At 43.3% G+C, this 17226-nt stretch overlaps 1 long non-coding RNA gene across 2 annotated transcripts in view; it reads left to right on the top strand.

The window, feature by feature from the left end:
• LOC109251366 (uncharacterized) overlaps positions 1-5983 on the top strand; it is a 59309-nt gene extending 53326 nt beyond the window's left edge. The window contains exons 2-4 of one of the 2 annotated variants that reach the window (XR_008422621.1): positions 1696-1886; positions 4513-4593; positions 5714-5983. This is a non-coding gene — a long non-coding RNA (uncharacterized LOC109251366). The remainder of the gene's footprint in view (positions 1-1695; positions 1887-4512; positions 4594-5713) is intronic. The other variant, XR_002073487.2, reaches the window with a different exon arrangement.
• The last annotated feature ends 11243 nt before the right edge of the window (positions 5984-17226 follow it).

Genomic DNA, 17226 nt, shown 5'->3' with positions numbered 1-17226 from the left:
GAGAGTTCTGGTGTGACTTGTGGTATAAGTGTCAGTTTCCAAATGACAGTCATTATTTAAATAGGATCTCCCTACTAGAAAAATGAAGAGGATTCTGGGTCATTTCTAGAGCAGTATTGCTCTATTGATCTAAACATCAGTCAGTTTTATGATGAATCATAACCAAAAGGCAGACAACTGGATATCCAGGCATCCTGGGGGTTATTTACGGTCCTGAGCCCTGAATCCATAGAAGGCAGGGCTGATATGGGAAGCTGATATTACCCACCAATATTCCATGCTGATGTTGCCTTTCCTGGAAAGCTCTAGATGGTTGGGAAATATGACGACCAGCAAGGACCTCAGACACTGCCTCATTCTAGAATTTGCATTAGTGGCCTTCTCTTTATCTTGGGGGGTGAAGTGTCTCATTGAAAGTCATGACCCGATCTCAGTGAGGCCTGGATGACTCAGCCAATTAAGTGTCTGGCTTTTGATTTTGGTTCATGTCATGATCTTACGGTTCATGAGTTTGAGCTCTGCATCGGGGTCTGTGTTGACAGCTTGGATCTGGCTTGGGATTCTCTCTCTCTCCCTCTCTCTCTCTCTGCCTCTGCCTCACTTGTGCTCTCTCTCTCTGTCTCTTAAAAATAAATAAATAAACCTTAAAAAAAGCCACAACCTGATCTCTAAACAGAGAAAAAAAATGATATGTTCCTCAGTCTCCTCTGTAAAGTAGAAATACCCATAACATCCCAATCACAAAATTGTTATCTCTCATGAAATAATAAGGTATTCAGGCATTCAGAACAACAATACCTAGTGCATGTGCATGCATTCACATGTACGTGTGCACACACACACACACACACATGCACATTTTCTCTTTTCTCTTTCTCCAAAAATATCAATTCCCACTCCTTTCCAGTTTTTCTTTCTATAGGGGTGATAACTTCAGAATAATGGCTTTCATTTATTGAGCCCTTATTATGTGCCAGGTTCTATTTGATTTTCATAACAACTTTGCAGGGTACATGCTGTCTCTGTGGTATAGATGTGTCTCAGAAAAAGTGAGGAATTTGCCCAAGCTCTCACTGTTGGTGAGTTGTGACGCTGGGATTTGAATCCAAGCTTGCCTGGTAATGGCACCACCCACTTTCCATATTGCCACTTTGATACTTCACAGGAAAGTTTGCACCAAGTTCATCTCATTTATTTATTGAGTCATGAGGACCTTGTCACTTGGTCTAAGCCGGCGCTCGTGGTTCTCAGTTCTTTAAGATGAACAACAGGCTCTTCCCATAATAGAGATCAGCATGGAGGGCATGACCCATTTTTCTCTCTTGCATCAAGACTGGCTATTTTACTGGTGGAAGACATGACTCTGTACAACACGAACATCCGACAATGTCTCTGCTTCGTGGCTCCGGCTGGGACTGGATAGTGGCAGGCATTCAGCTTCTTCCATCTTGCCTCTGACAGGGATGTGGTTGGGCTGTGAATCACTATTTTAACACTTGCACACAGATGTGTGAGGTTGGACGATACAGGAGTCTGAAGTGGAGTATGAAGAACAGACTGCTAGAGGTGTTGGAAGCTCTCCAAAGTCTCCCAGAAAGCACAGTGGCTCAGGACTTCCAGCTGAAGGTCAGGAACAGTTGCCAGTGAAACAAAGGGTCTACAGCATCACTCTGATCTCTGTTTTCCTTTTACCAGCCCCCATGGGTGTTGCTGCCAGCAGCTCACAATTGAACGCCTCTTCAGAGAATTGTCCTTGGGTCGTTGGAGCTGCCTAGCCCGGCGGGGCCTGGGACTTATGCCCTGACTCCCTCTGTCATCACTCGGGGCACACCAGAGCCAATGACTGGCCAGTGCAGGACTCAAAAGACTCACTCTCTCATCTCAAGGTAGGACAGACTTTATGGTATAGTTTACCCTCAGGGGTTCCCTGTGAGACCAGAATGAGGCTAGACACAACCTGAAACCACTTCTGTGCCTAGATTCTTCTCCTCCCCTGTCTCACTGTTCTCACTTTCTGGCAGGTTTCTCTTGGAAGCTCTCTTTCATAAGTCACCTGCATAAAAATCCCCATCTCAGGGTCTGCTTTCTAGGGTCTAAAGAATTGTCAGGAGCTAGATGACAGCACCGGCAGAGGAAAGATGTAAAGACTATACAGTAGGGGCCACCAGGCTGAGAGGAGGAGGACAAGTGCTGTTTTGACGTCATCCTAGAGAGATGACAGACCCTCTCTAGTATGTTTGTAAGATGGTCGTGGCTCTGTGTGGCTATGGGTGGTGAGGGCAGAGAGGGGGCGATAGGGAGGGAGAAGAAGAAGACCCAAGAACCTCTTCCACAATTCCTGAATTCTCGAAGAATTACTCCCTCCCCCAACGCTGCGAGATCAATAATCCTTCTTTGACTATTTCCAGAGAGAGTTACACACGCCCAAGTCTAGGCCTTGAATCCTGTTATATTCTTCATTCTCTGAGGAGGTGGGGGAGGATGCATTGTTAGACTAGGCTGTTCCAAGTGTGAGGGGCCTCCTGCCCTGGCACAGTTATTGTCTTTTCTTTTCTACCTGGGCATGGAGGGGAACCCTTGACTCTGGCAGCCATGCAACACTGGGGACCCTCGGGGTCTGGAAGAGAGAGATAGATCCCCAAATCTTTAGAGACAACCAGAGACACTTAATTTCTTTATTCAACCTCAAAATATTTACCTAGCATCAGACATTGTTCTAGACCTTGAGAACCCAAAGGTGGACAAGGTAAGTTGAGCTCTGTCCCTATGGAGATGATGATCCAGAACAGGAGACAAAGAAGTAATCAGGGAAGCTCCATCCAAGGGCTCTGTGCTGTAATCGGTGACCCAGTGTGCTGTGGGAATTTGGAAGAGTGGCAGCTTTACAGATTTGGGGGTGAGGTGGGGACACCTTCCCAGAAACCTGACCCTGAAGCTAAGGACAAGCTGGAGCTGCCTGGTCAAAAAAAAAAAAAAAAGAAAAGAAAAGAAAAGAAAAGAAAAAAAAAGGTGGGGGGTATATTTTTGCATGAGCAGGAGGGAACTCTAAGCAAAGATCGGGAAGCAAAGAAAGCTGGGGATTTCACAAGGCCAGAGGAAGTTGAGAATGTTTAGAGCACAGAAGCAGAGGTCACACTGGCAGGTGCATGGATCATTTTGAAAGCCAAGTTAAGGAACTTGGGTTTTACCATATGAGCAATGGGTGGGCATCAATAAATTCTTAACATGAAGAATGCATATACTATTTTTAGAGAGATCACTGTGGCTTTTTCATGAAGAGTAGAAAAAGAAAATAAGTTAGAAGGTTCTTAGCACAGCTTAGGAAAGAAGGGGGTGGGGGAGGGAAAAAGAGAGAGAGAGACACACACAGAGAGAGAGAGAGAGTAGTGGCCCGAGCTGGACAAGAGATAGTATAGAGATAAAATTTCCTTAGAAGGTCAGATAAACAGGACTGGATGATTTGGTGTTGAAGCAGAGGGAAAGAAGCGAGGGAGAGCAAGTAATCAAGCTGATTTTGTGGTTTGGGGTTTGATGGTAGGGCCATTCATCAGAATAGGAAACAACAAATAAGAGAAGATTGGTGGAGGAAATGAATCCGGTTTTGGAACAATATGACTTTGAAGGATCTGTAGAACATCCTAGAGGACAGTTGCATTTATGGTTCTAGAGCCTAAGAGAGAATTCCGGGCTTTACATCTAAATGTGGGAGTCCCTGGGATAAAGACCATAGCTGGTACATGGGTTTAGGTGAGAATATCCAGGGAGAATGTGTAAGAACAAGAAGGTAAGAGGGCCTAGGTCTAAAACCTGAGTGATCACTAGACCTCCAAAGAAATATCTACACCAAGACTATTCAAAGACTGGGGCATTGCCTCGGTGGTGGATAAGATGGTCATAGCAATGATGATGATAATGATATTAACCACTAATTGTTCCTGAATGCTTACTATTTGTTATACGCCTTATAGATTCTTCTCTCAGTTTTATGAGGTATGCATTATCATTATTCCCACGTTACAGACAAGAATACAGATTCAGAGAGGTCGCATAACTTGCTGGAGTCCACATGGCTTGGAAAGAGCAGAGCCGGGGTCCCCATCCAGGCCTGTCTTTTCAGGGCTCTCACTTGCCATGTTTTTAATGGAGGTCTCAGATACAACCCCAAGACTTTCCAAATCTCAGTGCGTGGATTAAATTAGACACACTGCCCTCTGGGGGTAGATTTAAGTGCAATCTGATTTTGTCAAAAGTGTTAATGAGCTATTCATGCTACTGATAATAACTAGTAGTCAGAATATTGCCTGTGCGAGTTGTCCCAATTCCTCATGAGTGTTAGGGACAGAAGATAGAACATCACAGCCCTCTAGAAAAGGAGGGCTAAAGGGCACCTCAGAACATCTCATCACAACCTCCTCTACAGCCGAGAAAGCGCAAGTCTCAGGTCACTCAAGAGCATAAAGCAAATGCCAGGGTCTTTTGGGGCTCCTTTCACTACGATCTTATTTTTTTTAGTTTCTCACAGCAGAAAAGTATGCCCCACGTGCCCTGTTCTGGCGCCCTGGAGAAATGAGAAGCCTCAGGTCAAGCCAGAAGGTAGGCTGGGCATCACTATCCCCAATCCTGAGTACTGTCTGCATTGCCTTCCTCTGAGTACATGGCATACTCATGCAGGGGGAGAGGGCATGTTTTCTGAGCCCACATGTCTGGGCACAGCACGTGCTTGGGCTTCCTGTCCCATGTGCACTGAAGTTGGATCTCATTTCTATTTCTCTTGTGAGCTGTTTGCACTTTTGGGTAAGGCAGACTTATTTGGAATCAGTTGTAGCTGCCAGTTATGGGAACGTTCATGACACTTCTCTGTGGGACAGCCATCTGAGAGGGAACCCAGGGTCACAATTGTGCTGTCTCCTGTAGACTTTTAATAGACGTTGTCAGGGGCAAAGTATGTGTATGTGCCCTGGAAAGTCTCCCTCTGCCGTCCCATCTGATCCAGGCGAGGGTGGCCTCTGTTGGCAACCTGGGAACACAGGACATAATGCCATTCAGGCACCAGGTCTTCCCAAATGTAAATTTCAGCTAATGTCTCAAAGTTGGGAGGAAAAGCAAGAAGGAAATGAGTATTTACTGCATCTACTATGGGTCGGCCTGGGACACCTCTTTGCATAAATAACTTCTTTGAATCCTCACAAGATACTTACGAAATGAACCTTATTGATCTAATTTTTCAGACAAGAAAATAGAGGCTCAGAGAAGTAATTTGCTTGGATCAAAAGCAAGCAGTGTCCCTGCCCTCCTAATCTTGTTTCCTCTAAGTGGCTTCCTGTATTTTGGGCAGTCTCCACCCTCTTACATTTGTGGGGGCTTTTGAGTTTGCAAAGCACCACTATTTTTCTTATCACCATTTGGATGGTATTATCACCATTTCATAAACAAAGAAACTGAAGTGCATAGAGATGAAGATTTTGCTTGAGAACATACCTCTTACAAATGGGGCAACCAGAGTTGGAAACTGGATCTTCTAACAGCTTTGAAACAGCCAGTGTATGGGGAAGACCCTCCATGAGTGGAATATTCTTCCACTTATTCCCTGATGCCCATGTGCCCAAAGAGCTCTTTTTCATCCTTCAAGCCCCAAAGCATGATCATGATACACATTTATGAAACACTGCATACCTGCTGCTCTTATGTATGCTTTCACTTGTTTGCTCCGCAGAATCACCGTGTGAGATAGACACCTTCAGTGTCCCCATTTGACAGATGAGGAAGTTGAGCCTGGAGAGATTCAGAACTTACTGAGGTCACACAGCCGATCAGGGGCCGAGCTGGGCTTTAAACCCAGGCAGAACTACTCAATATACTGGACTCTTTATTCTACACGTGCAGCCTCTCAGATGGTGTCCTTATTGTTTGGGATGTCTGTCCTCACTCCCCACTCCTGTTCTGCTTCCTTTGCCCTTCTTAAATAAACTCATTGTTGAAAATATATTATTTCATTGAATTTATTTACTTGTATCTCTTTTTACCATTGCACTGTGAGCTCCCTGGGGACAGGAACCACATCTTACTTATGGGTTTAACTGCTAGTGTTTGTCATGGTGCCTGGTGAGAAATGGCGAACTAAAAGTTGCTGGCTTCCAATGGAAGGATGTGCTAGCAGGTGTCATGGCTACAATGTTATAGCTTTCCAGAATGTGTTTTCTCTTATATTGAACAAAGTCATTCTATCTTGATAACCTCTCCCATTGTCTTACCGTTTTTGTTTATTTGTTTTCATTTAGTGGTCCCCCCCCCCCCCCAGAGAGTGAGGAGATGTGTGTTCATGTTTCAATTTGTTGCAATGATTGGGGTCACTGTTACCTTTTAGTGGGCACGGATGTGGAATGCTGCTATGGACTGAATGTTGTGTCTGCCTCAAATTCATATGTTGAAAACCTAATCCCAAATGTGATAGTATTTGGAGATGGAATCTTTGGGAGGGAATTAAGTTTAGATAATATCAAGGGTAGACTCCCCCTTGATGGGATTAGTGTCCTTATAAGAAGACGAAGAGACACCAAAGCTTACTCTGATTGCCACAGGAGGACACAGCAAGAACGTGGCTGCTGACAAACTAGGAGTAAGGCTCTCACTAGACATTGGCACCTCGATCTTGCATTTTCCAGCCTCCAGAACTACGAGAAATAAATGTGTACTGTTTAACGCACACCATCTACAGTATTTTGCTATGGCAGCTCAGGCAGACTAAAACAGAGTTTATAATCTTCCAGTGTAATGTGCAGGACAGTCCCACATGATTGAGATTTTTTTCTACCATGAATACCAAAGGGCTCCTATTCTAAACACTGGTCATTAGGTCCATATATTTGTACCTGGACGATGGTCCCCTAGGCCAAAACATCTGGTCAAGCTGAACTTCTTCAGGGCTTATGGAAGGCTACTGAAAAATCCCAGGTTTCTCTGAGAAAGGAAGGAAAAGATGGGTAAAGCCAGCCTGAGACAGAAGTCAAAGGTCCCAGCATCTTTCTTAAGAAAGTTCTTCACTATCCTCTCAAATAGGTCGTATCTGCAGTTCTGCTGGGGAGCACTGGTATTAGAAGACTGGTATTCCAAGACTAGCTGGGGAAAGGCGATCCCTTGGGCTTACATAACCTGCAGTCAAAAAGACACTCCTTTGAGAGAAGAGCGGAGCACCATGTTACCTGTGCCCCACATACCTCACTAGTGTCTAAAGGATACTAATGTCTTCCTAATTATAGTTAGCCACATCTGTCTCCTTCAAGAACCTCTGGAACCTCAGAGTCGTTCATGTACGGAAAAGAGGGGTCCCTGCCATGGTAACAAAATGTCTGTGACGTGACTAGGTGATTGAATGGAGGGAGGCAGAGACTGCACGGGAGGATATGAATGAACATGATGACCCCTGTCCTCTCCATCTCCCTCGCCGGTTCCCCTTGTTCTGCAAGCCCTGTGGACCTCACCGGACGGGAGAGATTTTGATTCACCTGGGTAGCCTCATGTGCTCTAAAGCAGGGGAAGGGAGAAACTTTCCCTTTCTCAGACATGTCCCCTCCTTTTGGTGATCTAGCACGTTAGTAGGTGAGGCTAAAGGAGAAACCACACCATGATGTGGCCCCAGAGCAGAAGCGCTTCTCACTGATAGCCTCATTGTGGTTACGATGTAAACTCCTCCACCCTTCTTTCTCATCCCCACCCCTAAAAATGTTTCCTGTTATTGACAAACCTAAAGAGACCAAACAAAGGGACCAAAGCCATGGAAGTTTCTTTAGAGTTTCTTTTGCGATGCCTACCTTGCAGAAAGTGGAAATGTTTTCCAAGATAAGGGGAAAAGAGACCACAAATTATAAGGTATGTTTGATGGACAGTTCCAGATCCTGCCTGCCACAGCGGCCCTCATTATTCCTGATAAAATGTTAGCCCCTTCTTTTATTTTCTCAAATACCAATAGTCGTTCAAGGCCTCCAGCATGATGTGAAGTTTATTCTGGAAAGGCTGAGCTCTCCACAGAGACTCAGGGCAAAGAAACATAATTAAAGGCCTTTATCAATTCTTCTATCATCTTGTCCCAGTTTTATATAATGCTCTTGACGAAGGCAGAGAATGGCAATAAGTAATTAGTTTCTTCTCACAGAGAATTACGTGGGAATAGGAAATCACACAGGAATAAGTTCGGAGAGCAACCTGTCCTGTGGTCTCAGAGTCCTAAGAACATAGTCTATTTCTAAGAGAGGAGAGAGGCAAGTCAGTACTTTTACGGGATGTCTATGCCTGTGGAGGGGGTATGAATGAGCTAGTTATGCCGTAAAATAGCCACATCATTTCTTGCCACCTTTTTCTGCTTCCAGCCCATATACACCTCATGTGTTTCTTGGCTTCCTTATTCGGATGAGGTACCAACGTCCAAGTGAGCTGAGGGTGTCGTTTTAAAAGCTGCCCTTTGAGACGGGGTGGTGGCCGGGCCCACAGGAAATGAAGAAAGCTGATAGGCCGAACCTTTGAGCTCCACACTGAGGCCCGGAATCAGGACACTTGCTCTTGAGGACAAGAACTACTTTGTAAAGAATAACCAATGAACTCGCAGCCCAAAGGCTCTGTGCTTAAGCTGAGCCAAGCCCCGAAACTCATTTTTCCATAAACAAGGCTCAGCCTTAGACATAACTCTCTTTAGGCTCTCTGATGACTTCATTTACTAGGCATGCCAAAGTGCCCAGATGTATGACTCCCCATTCACTGGGGAAACTGATCTTGTCCTCTGGTTTGGTATTAGCAGAAATGTCATTTATCAGAGCTTTGCAAGGAGATCACCTACCCATAATTCATCTCTTAGGACTCTGAGGTCATTTTGAGGGTGACTGTCTTCCCCTGCCTCCACTTGCCACAGTCCCACATACTCTCTTCCTTAGGTATCTGGACCTCCAGTTCCCTCACGGAGTGGGTGTTTCGTTGACAAAGACTGCCACAGCCCTTTGAGTCTCTTGGATATTTCTATGCATGAATGGCTTATTATTAAAAAAAAAAAAAAAAAAAAAAAGAGGAAAAGTCTTACTATCTTCACTGTAGTCTTTTTAATGTAAAATAATTCCAGTGACAAACAGCGGTAAAACAAGCTCATTTCCCTGCCAAGCATGTTTCAAGTTGGACAGGAGTTTCTCATCTGTCCTCACTGCTGGAGAGAAAGTAGGGTGATCAGGAGAAAAGCTAGACCGCGACAAAAGTGCTTCATTAAATTGGGGGAGTGGGACTGAGGCAATAAGGCGGGAGAAAACAAGACACTTCTCTAAATTTTTATATGGCTCAGCTTTTTTATTTAGGTGGTTTCAGACAGATGGCAGAAGTTAGTTTCAGCTTCCCATCAGCTGGCAGTTGTGGAGACAATTGTGAATTCCCATGTAGATAGTCTGCTAGGTTTTCTGTAACTCCAGGCGCCACATCTCCTGACTTGCCAGGCCATGCTAATTTCAACTGCACTCTCCCCTTCTTTCTATAAAAACCTTGACTTTTTCATGTTTCAATTTTTGTTCAGTTTTGATTGTTTATTAAAGTATAATTTGCATACAGTAACGTATACAAACCTTAAGTGTACCTCTTGAGAGTTTCACCTAGGTACACCCCTGCACAGACAGAGTATTTCCAGAACCCAAAGAGGTTCCTTTGTGCCTCTTACCAGTCCTAGGAATAGTCCTACTTCTGGCTATGTCATCTTTTTGCTTTGCCTGTTGTAGAACTCCATAGAAATGGGACCACACAGTGTGGAGTCTTTTGGATCTGACCTCTTTCATTCAGTATAACACCACTGAAGGACACTTGGGTGGCTCAGTTGGCTAGGCATTGGACCTCGGGTAGGTCATGATCTCACGGTTTGTGAGTATTGGACCTTGGCTCAGGTCATGATCAGGTCTGTGAGTTTGAGCCCCGCGCTGGGCTCTGTGCTGACAGCGTGGAGCCCAGCCTGCTTCGGATTCTGTGTCTCCCCCTCTCTCTATTCCTCCCCTGCTCTCTCTCTCTTTCTTCTCTCCCTCCCTCTCTCAAAAATAAACATTAAAATAATTTTAACACCTGTGAGTCTCGTCCATTTCAGTGTACATAATAGTAGCTTGCTCCTTTTTATTTCTGTGTAGTATTCTAATTTGTAAATACACCATGACTTTTGGTGGTGGAAAATTTGGTCACCCTACCTACAGGACATCTGACATCAGCAAAGAGTGGGACAAAAAGTACAAGGACTGTCAAGTATGATACGAGGGTTCAGATACCCATTGGCTCTGCCACAGATTAGCTTTATGCCCCTGGGGAAGTTACTTAATTTATCTGAGCTTGTCTTTCATGGCATGATATATTTAATATGTGCTATTACAGAGAATCATCCCAGAATGGAGTTCAGGAAATTGGTTCCAAAGATTTCTCATTTCTAGAGACACATACTAATTATTGAATGCTCATCCAACAGATGATTGCAAAGCAATTACCATATTCCAGGCACTGTTCCAGCGGTGGATCAGATGGACAGTTTATCCTCATAGCTATAGGGGAGATGGATACCAAAGAATCAAACATTTAAATGAACAAGATAATTTGGATATCAATAGGTGTCAATGTAGAAAATAAATAGGTCAAGGAGATAGAGTAGTGGTTGTCAGGTGCTATTCTAGATCAGGAGGGGGACAAGAACACAGAGGAAGCCATAGTTAAGTAAAGAGCCAAACAGTGTGCATTATTCATTTATCTAACTCTGGGGAAAGAGACTTCCAGGCAGAGGGGAAAGCAAGAAGCAAGGTCTCTAGACAGACATGTGTTTGGCACATCCGAGTAAGAGCAAGGCCCCCCAAAGTGCTGAAAGTGGAGGGAATGGGTTGGGGGTGGGGATAGTGAAAGTGGTTGAGGTTAGAAAGGTGGTTGGGGGCCAGTCTCTATGGACACCTCCCACTCACTTTCCATCAGAAGCTTCCATATGTGCCTTATGAGCTGCTGGGACAACAGGGAAGGGCAGGGGGATGGGATTAAGTGACTTCTCTAAGATCATTTGGAAGATCTAAGATCTAAGTTCTAAGATCATTCCCATGTTGCCTGACAGTAAATAATATCATCTCATCAGCAGGGGAAATGAATGACTAAATGTGAATGATTTGGGGGCAACATCCACCGAATGATTACTGAGGCTTAAATTAGCCTGGCATGTTCTATAGAGCAGGGGTAGCTGACTTCAGCCCGTGGGCCAGATCTGGCCTGCTGCCTGTTTTTGTAAGGCTCACGAGCTAAAATGGTTTTCACATTTTAAACGGTTAACAAAAATCAAAAGAGAAATAATATTTTTAGACATGTAAAATGATATGAAATTCAAGCTTGTGTCCATAGAGTTTTATTGAAATACAGCTGTGCTCATGCGTTTCTGGATGTTCTATGGCTGCCTTAAGTGCTATGATGGTGGGGTTGAGTAGTTGTGATAAAGACCGTATGCCCCCCTCAAAATAAAAAAAATATATATATTTACTATCTGGCCTTTTGTGGAAAGTTTCCTGACCAATCTTCTCTGTAGCGTAAAAGCTGTGAGTTCAGCAAGTGAAATACCTACCCCCCAAATACCAAACTTTAAATAATACAATATTTTTGAGAAATGTCCAGGACAAATATGTTGCAAAATACACTCTTAGATAACTGGGCTGCCTTGCTGTGTGGAGTTGCCAGCCATATGCCATTATAGGCAAAATAAAGATTCTTGATTTTGGAATATTTGACCTGCGTGCCTTCTCTGCACCAGCAACTAGGTAATGGGTCTGGACTTTTGTTTTATTAAGGCTACTACTCATATGTAGCAAAAAATACCTACTGGCCCATATGATCATGCTTATTTTTCACTTTTCTATATCAGTGGATATATTCCTAAATGGATGTGAAGCACTGAGAAAGAGCAAGCATGTGTGGAAGGTGAGGGAGAAGGAAGGGCGTTATGGACTGGATGTTTGTGCCCACTGCCCCCCTCCCAAAAAGTCATATGTTGAAGCATGATAGTATATTTAGGCAGGGCCTTGGGGAAGCAGTTAGGTTTAGATGAGGTCACAAGGGTAGAGCCATCATGATAGGATTAGTGTCATAAGAAAAAAGAGACTAGAGTTCTCTCTTCCTCTGTCTGCCATGTCGTTACACAATAAGAAGGTGGCCCACCTGCCAGCCAGACAGAAAGCCTTCACCAAGAACTAAGTCTGTTACATGTTGATCTTGGACTTCCCAGCTTCTAGAACTATGAGAAAAAAAAATTCCTATCGTTTAAGTTATACAGTATATGTTATTTTGTTATAGCAGCCCGAGCAGACTAAGACAGAGGAGGAGGAAGCTAAAGAGAGACAGAACACATTCTTACTTAACTCATTGGTAATTCTTTCTTTTATTTTAAGGTTTATTTGGGGGGGGGGTGCAAAGGGGCAGAGAGAGAGGGAGAGAAAGAATCTCAAGCAGGCTTTGCACTGACAGCACAGAGCCTGATGCGGGGCTCAAACTCACGAACCAGGACCTCATGACCTGATCTGAAGTTGGATGCTTAACCAACTGAGCCACCAGATGCCCCAATTATTTCTAATCTTTCAAGAAAATAGAAATTTCAGGAGAATCCTTACCAACCTTGACTCTTAGGTAGTGTTAATATATAGATTTTCTATAAATATTACTGTCCCCAGTCAATGCTAACTCTGTGGTTTATTCTCTTACTTGTATGGGTTAAAGGCCAATAAATCCTGAGAACCATCTCCTATATTCCTGATAGATATCACTCTGAGATGTTAAGGAATGTGACAAAAGTTTTCTCATTAATAGAGAAAAGAAGAAATAAACTATAATTTATTGAAAGCCTGAACTGGGCCCACCTTTATTATATGCTATCTCCATAATGTCTTTAACAACATTTTAAGGTAGTTACCATTACTATTGTCATTTTACAAGAATGACACTGAGGCTTGGATACAAGAGACAAGTGATGCTCAAGGTCACATAGCTATCAAGTGGTGGGACTGAACTTACAGCTTAGCTCTACTTATGACAAGGTCTCCACTCTTCAAAATGAAAGATGCTCCTTTCTAGCAGACCCTTGGCTCTCAAGAAAACCTCTTCACTCTAGGTGCCAAGGAAGAGAAAAAACTTCCCTAAAGTATGCTAGAAAAAGGAAGACTGAAAAATTTCAGACTAAGGGCAAGAAATCCCCTATAACAACAACTTTATTTTAGAACTATAGAAAGTCCCCTCTGTCTGGAACACTAAAGCATCTGAACAATCATCCAATGGGAGGCCTGCGGTGGTCACTCAGCTGGAGAAGGCACTAAAGGGCCAGCTTTTCCCCAGACTTTCTCCACTGCCTGTCCCCCCACTGGCAGTGGGTACTGACCGTGCACTTTGGAGTCTCTAGAACAACTGAAAGTCAATGGTAAAGGACTATTTTCTGATCTTCTTTTATTCATTGTCTTTAGGGAGCAGAATATAGAGAAGTGGGTTCTTCCCAGAGCTCTGAACAATCCTTTGTAAGACACTGGGAAATCTATCTGCTTTTGAGGATTCAGTCTGTCTATGCAGAGAGTAAAGTGTTTTAAGTTCTTCTGATGATTTTATATATTTCTCCTTAACTCCTGGCCCTTGTCACACTTTTCTGTTTTGAATTTTTTGTTGAGCACCTATTAAATGCATAAAATTGTACTTCATGCATTGCTGAATGTGAATTGACAAGCAGCCACTCCCATCCCCCAAACCCAATCAAGAGTTTACCACATAGTGAAAAAATCTGACCACAGTACAAATCTTTTACGAATCTCTTACAAATGACCTCTTCTCTTCCTTAAATTACTTGAGTAATTACGTGATTTTGTCTCAGTGTGTCTTAGGAGATGCTTCATGACTGGAGAATGTGAAGGGCAAGATTATATCCCTTCCATTAAAGAGTTTAGGTGCCTTTATTTTATAGCAAGATAGAAGTTTGCCAACGGGATGTACATCAGTATTGGAGAAATTCCGACCTGGGTTCAAATGATAGCATTTATTACCGTGTCACTTTGGACAAGGCATCCAAGTTCCCTAAGTCTAGAATATCTCTTTTTAAAATGGACACAAGAAGGGCACCTGGGTAGCTCAGGCAGTTAAACTAGCCTGACTCTTGGTTTGGGCTCAGGTCATGATCACACGGTTCGTGAGTTCCAGCTACACATCGGGCTTTGCACAGTCAGCTCAGAACCTGCTTGGGATTCTCTCTCTCTCCCTCTCTCCCTGCCCCACCCCTGCTCACTCTCTCTCTCTCAACATAAATTAATAAACGTTATATATATGTGTGTATATGTGTGTGTGTGTGTGTGTGTGTGTGTATATATATATATATATATATATATATATATATACACATATATAAATCAAATCAAATGGACACAAGAAAAGTAAGTAGTTTATAGAATCGCCCTGAGCTTAGATGGTGTTTGATGTGTCTGGTGTGGAGTAAGTATTGACTAAGTGTCATCTGCAATTTCTAACCTTCCACACATTGAATTGAGTTAATTAACTCCTTAGACAAAGCATGTGCACTCTTCGGGGAATGATCCATTTTGTATTATTTTCCTCTCACCTTGCTTTTATGGAGGAATGCCTTAAAAATGGTACAAAAGAGTTTCAAAAATGCAAGATTAAACAGTTATACAGCTTCCTGTATTGAAGAACCACTGAGAGCCTTTACTACATTACTACGCATTTATGCATTATTTGGTAACAAGGAGAAAGAGTGTGCAGTGTTTTGCTAAGTGATTCAACCAGAGAATTCTTTGATCACCTTCTTCTTCTTCTTCTTCTTCTTCTTCTTCTTCTTCTTCTTCTTCTTCTTCTTCTTCTTCTTCTTTTTTAAACAGATGAACCTTGTAAGTTGAATATTCCAAAGAACAAACCCTAGGACAGGCTGATTTAGGAATTGCTGCAAGGAAAATTGACTCATAATTAAGAGAAGAGAATAAATTTGCATTCTCTGCATACTACATATATTGAATAGTTTAATGTAAAAAAAAAAGAAAATATATTAAGACCATAACAAAATATATAAGAATATTTCAAAATATTGGCATATGAATGACTTCATGTGTCTAGAACAAATGAAAAAATTGCAAAGGTAAATATCAGAGGGCTGGATTATATAAGGGCCTAAATATTTCTTAGGCCAAAAAAAAAAAAATCTTAAATTTAAGAGGCAAAAGTCAAACTAAAAAAAACATTTCTTAAAATAAAATAATCAAGGCGCCTGGGTGGCTCAGTCACTTAAGCGTCTGACTTCGGCTCAGGTCATGAACTCATGGTTTGTGAGTTCAAGCCCCGCAACAGGCTCTGTGCTGACAGCTCAGAGCCTGGAGCCTGCTTCAGATTCTGTGTCTCCCTCTCTCTCTGCCCCTCTCCTGCTCATGTGCTGCCTCTCTCTCTCAAAAATACACAAACATTGAAAAAAAAAATTTTTTTAAATAATCATCTACTAAAATATTGAATGAAGAACATTATATAAACAAATAGTCAAAAGATATCAATTATAGTCAGAGGAGCCAAGATGGCGGAACAGCATGGAAGTTTTTTATGTGTCTCGCATCCATGAAATACAGCCAGACCAACACTAAACCATCTCACACCTAGAAAACTGGGGGATTAACACAACAATCTGCACAATCTGAACCACAGAATTCAGCAGGTACGCAGCACAGAGAAGGTGACCCTAGGGAGCTGAACTTGGGGAGCGAGAAGCCGCAAGGGGCAGGGAGGTGCTTTTGCGGGTGGAGACAAGATGGAGATGGGGGGGAGGGGAGAATATGAGGAAAGCACCCCTCCCCAAAAGCAGCTGGAGAGAAAGTGGAAAATTGGAAACAGCTGCAGGGACTAAACTAAAATGGGAGAAAGGAGAAAGGAGAGGGTTTAATTAAGACTGTAAACAAGGGGAGCACAGACTCTGCAACTCCGCGGCTCCATACCTGGCGGTGCTCTGGTGGGAAGGGCGAAGCCCCAGGAACAGAGTGGGGTCTGGGAGGTTCTCGGGCCACACAGGGAAAAGCGGCTCCATTGCTGGAAGGACATTTGGTAGAGACCGTTGAAGCCACCTGGTCCCGGCAGACCCCGGAAGGCGGCCACATTCGCTGGTGCTGGAACAAGGTCGTTAAGGGTGAAGCCTGATGCCGGATGTGTGTTGCGATTTTCCATAATCCCTGAAACGCTGCTGCTACAGTCTCGTGAACTTTTTCCGGGGCGGGTGGCACCTGGCCGCAGTCTCGGGGCACCGGCACCAACAGGGTCCAGTAGACGTACCTGGGTGCAGCTGATATTCGGCCCTTGCTCATTCGGCCATTGCTCGGTGAGACCCTCCTGCAGAAGGGCGGAAGGAGTCAAAGTCGCAGTCCTTCGGAAGTAAGGGGCCAGGGAAAACAGCCGCATCTGAGACAAAACGGGAGAGAGGTGATGCCTGGGACCTGGTCACGGAGAGTGAAAGAGCGGGGAGTGGACGAAAGCTGAGGACAGAGGACGGGTGTGCTGCTGACCCAGGAGAACAGCCTGGGTGGCTGGGTGACGCCATTTTAACCGCTCCAGCGGATGCCCATGCACACCTACGAGCACCACGCTCCGCCCCAGTAGGCCAGCAGCGCCATCTAGTGGAGAGCAGAGCCATTACACTGAGCCCCGCCCAACTGCGCCAACCTCGCTCTTCAAGAACATACTTCTCACCACCTGCTTAATTTATGGACTATAAAGCGCTTCATAGTCTGACTTCTAGGGGAAAACGAAGCAACTTCAGTCCTACTTCAATCTGTTAGCAGGTTCATCTATTCAATTTTCTTTCTTTTTTTCTCTTTTACACTACATTTCTTTTTCTCCAATACAGAGAAAAAATTTATTTTTATTTTCAATTTTTATTAAAAATATTTTTCTTTCATTTTTTTACTATATGTTTTACTTTTGTGTAAATTGTTTCAAATTCTATTTTACTTCCGTTATTTTATTTTAGTCTACTTCAGTGTATTCACTTTTTCAAATTTTCAAACGATTTCTTTTTTTCTCTTTTTTCTTTCTTTTCTTTTTCTTGAATACAGAAAGAGAAAAAATTCATTTTTCTTTTTAATTTTTCCTGAAAATATTTTTCTTTAATTTTTTCTACTATATTCTTTACTTTTGTATGAATTTCTTCAAATTCTGTTTTACTCCCATCATCTCCATTTAGTCTACTTCAGT

This window comes from Panthera pardus, unplaced genomic scaffold (assembly GCF_024362965.1).
Source record: "Panthera pardus isolate Hobbes unplaced genomic scaffold, ASM2436296v1 HiC_scaffold_16, whole genome shotgun sequence".
Classification (NCBI taxonomy): Eukaryota; Metazoa; Chordata; class Mammalia; order Carnivora; family Felidae; genus Panthera; species Panthera pardus.
The sequence above is the reverse complement of the archived record's forward strand: the minus strand, read 5'-3'. Positions and strand labels throughout refer to the sequence as shown.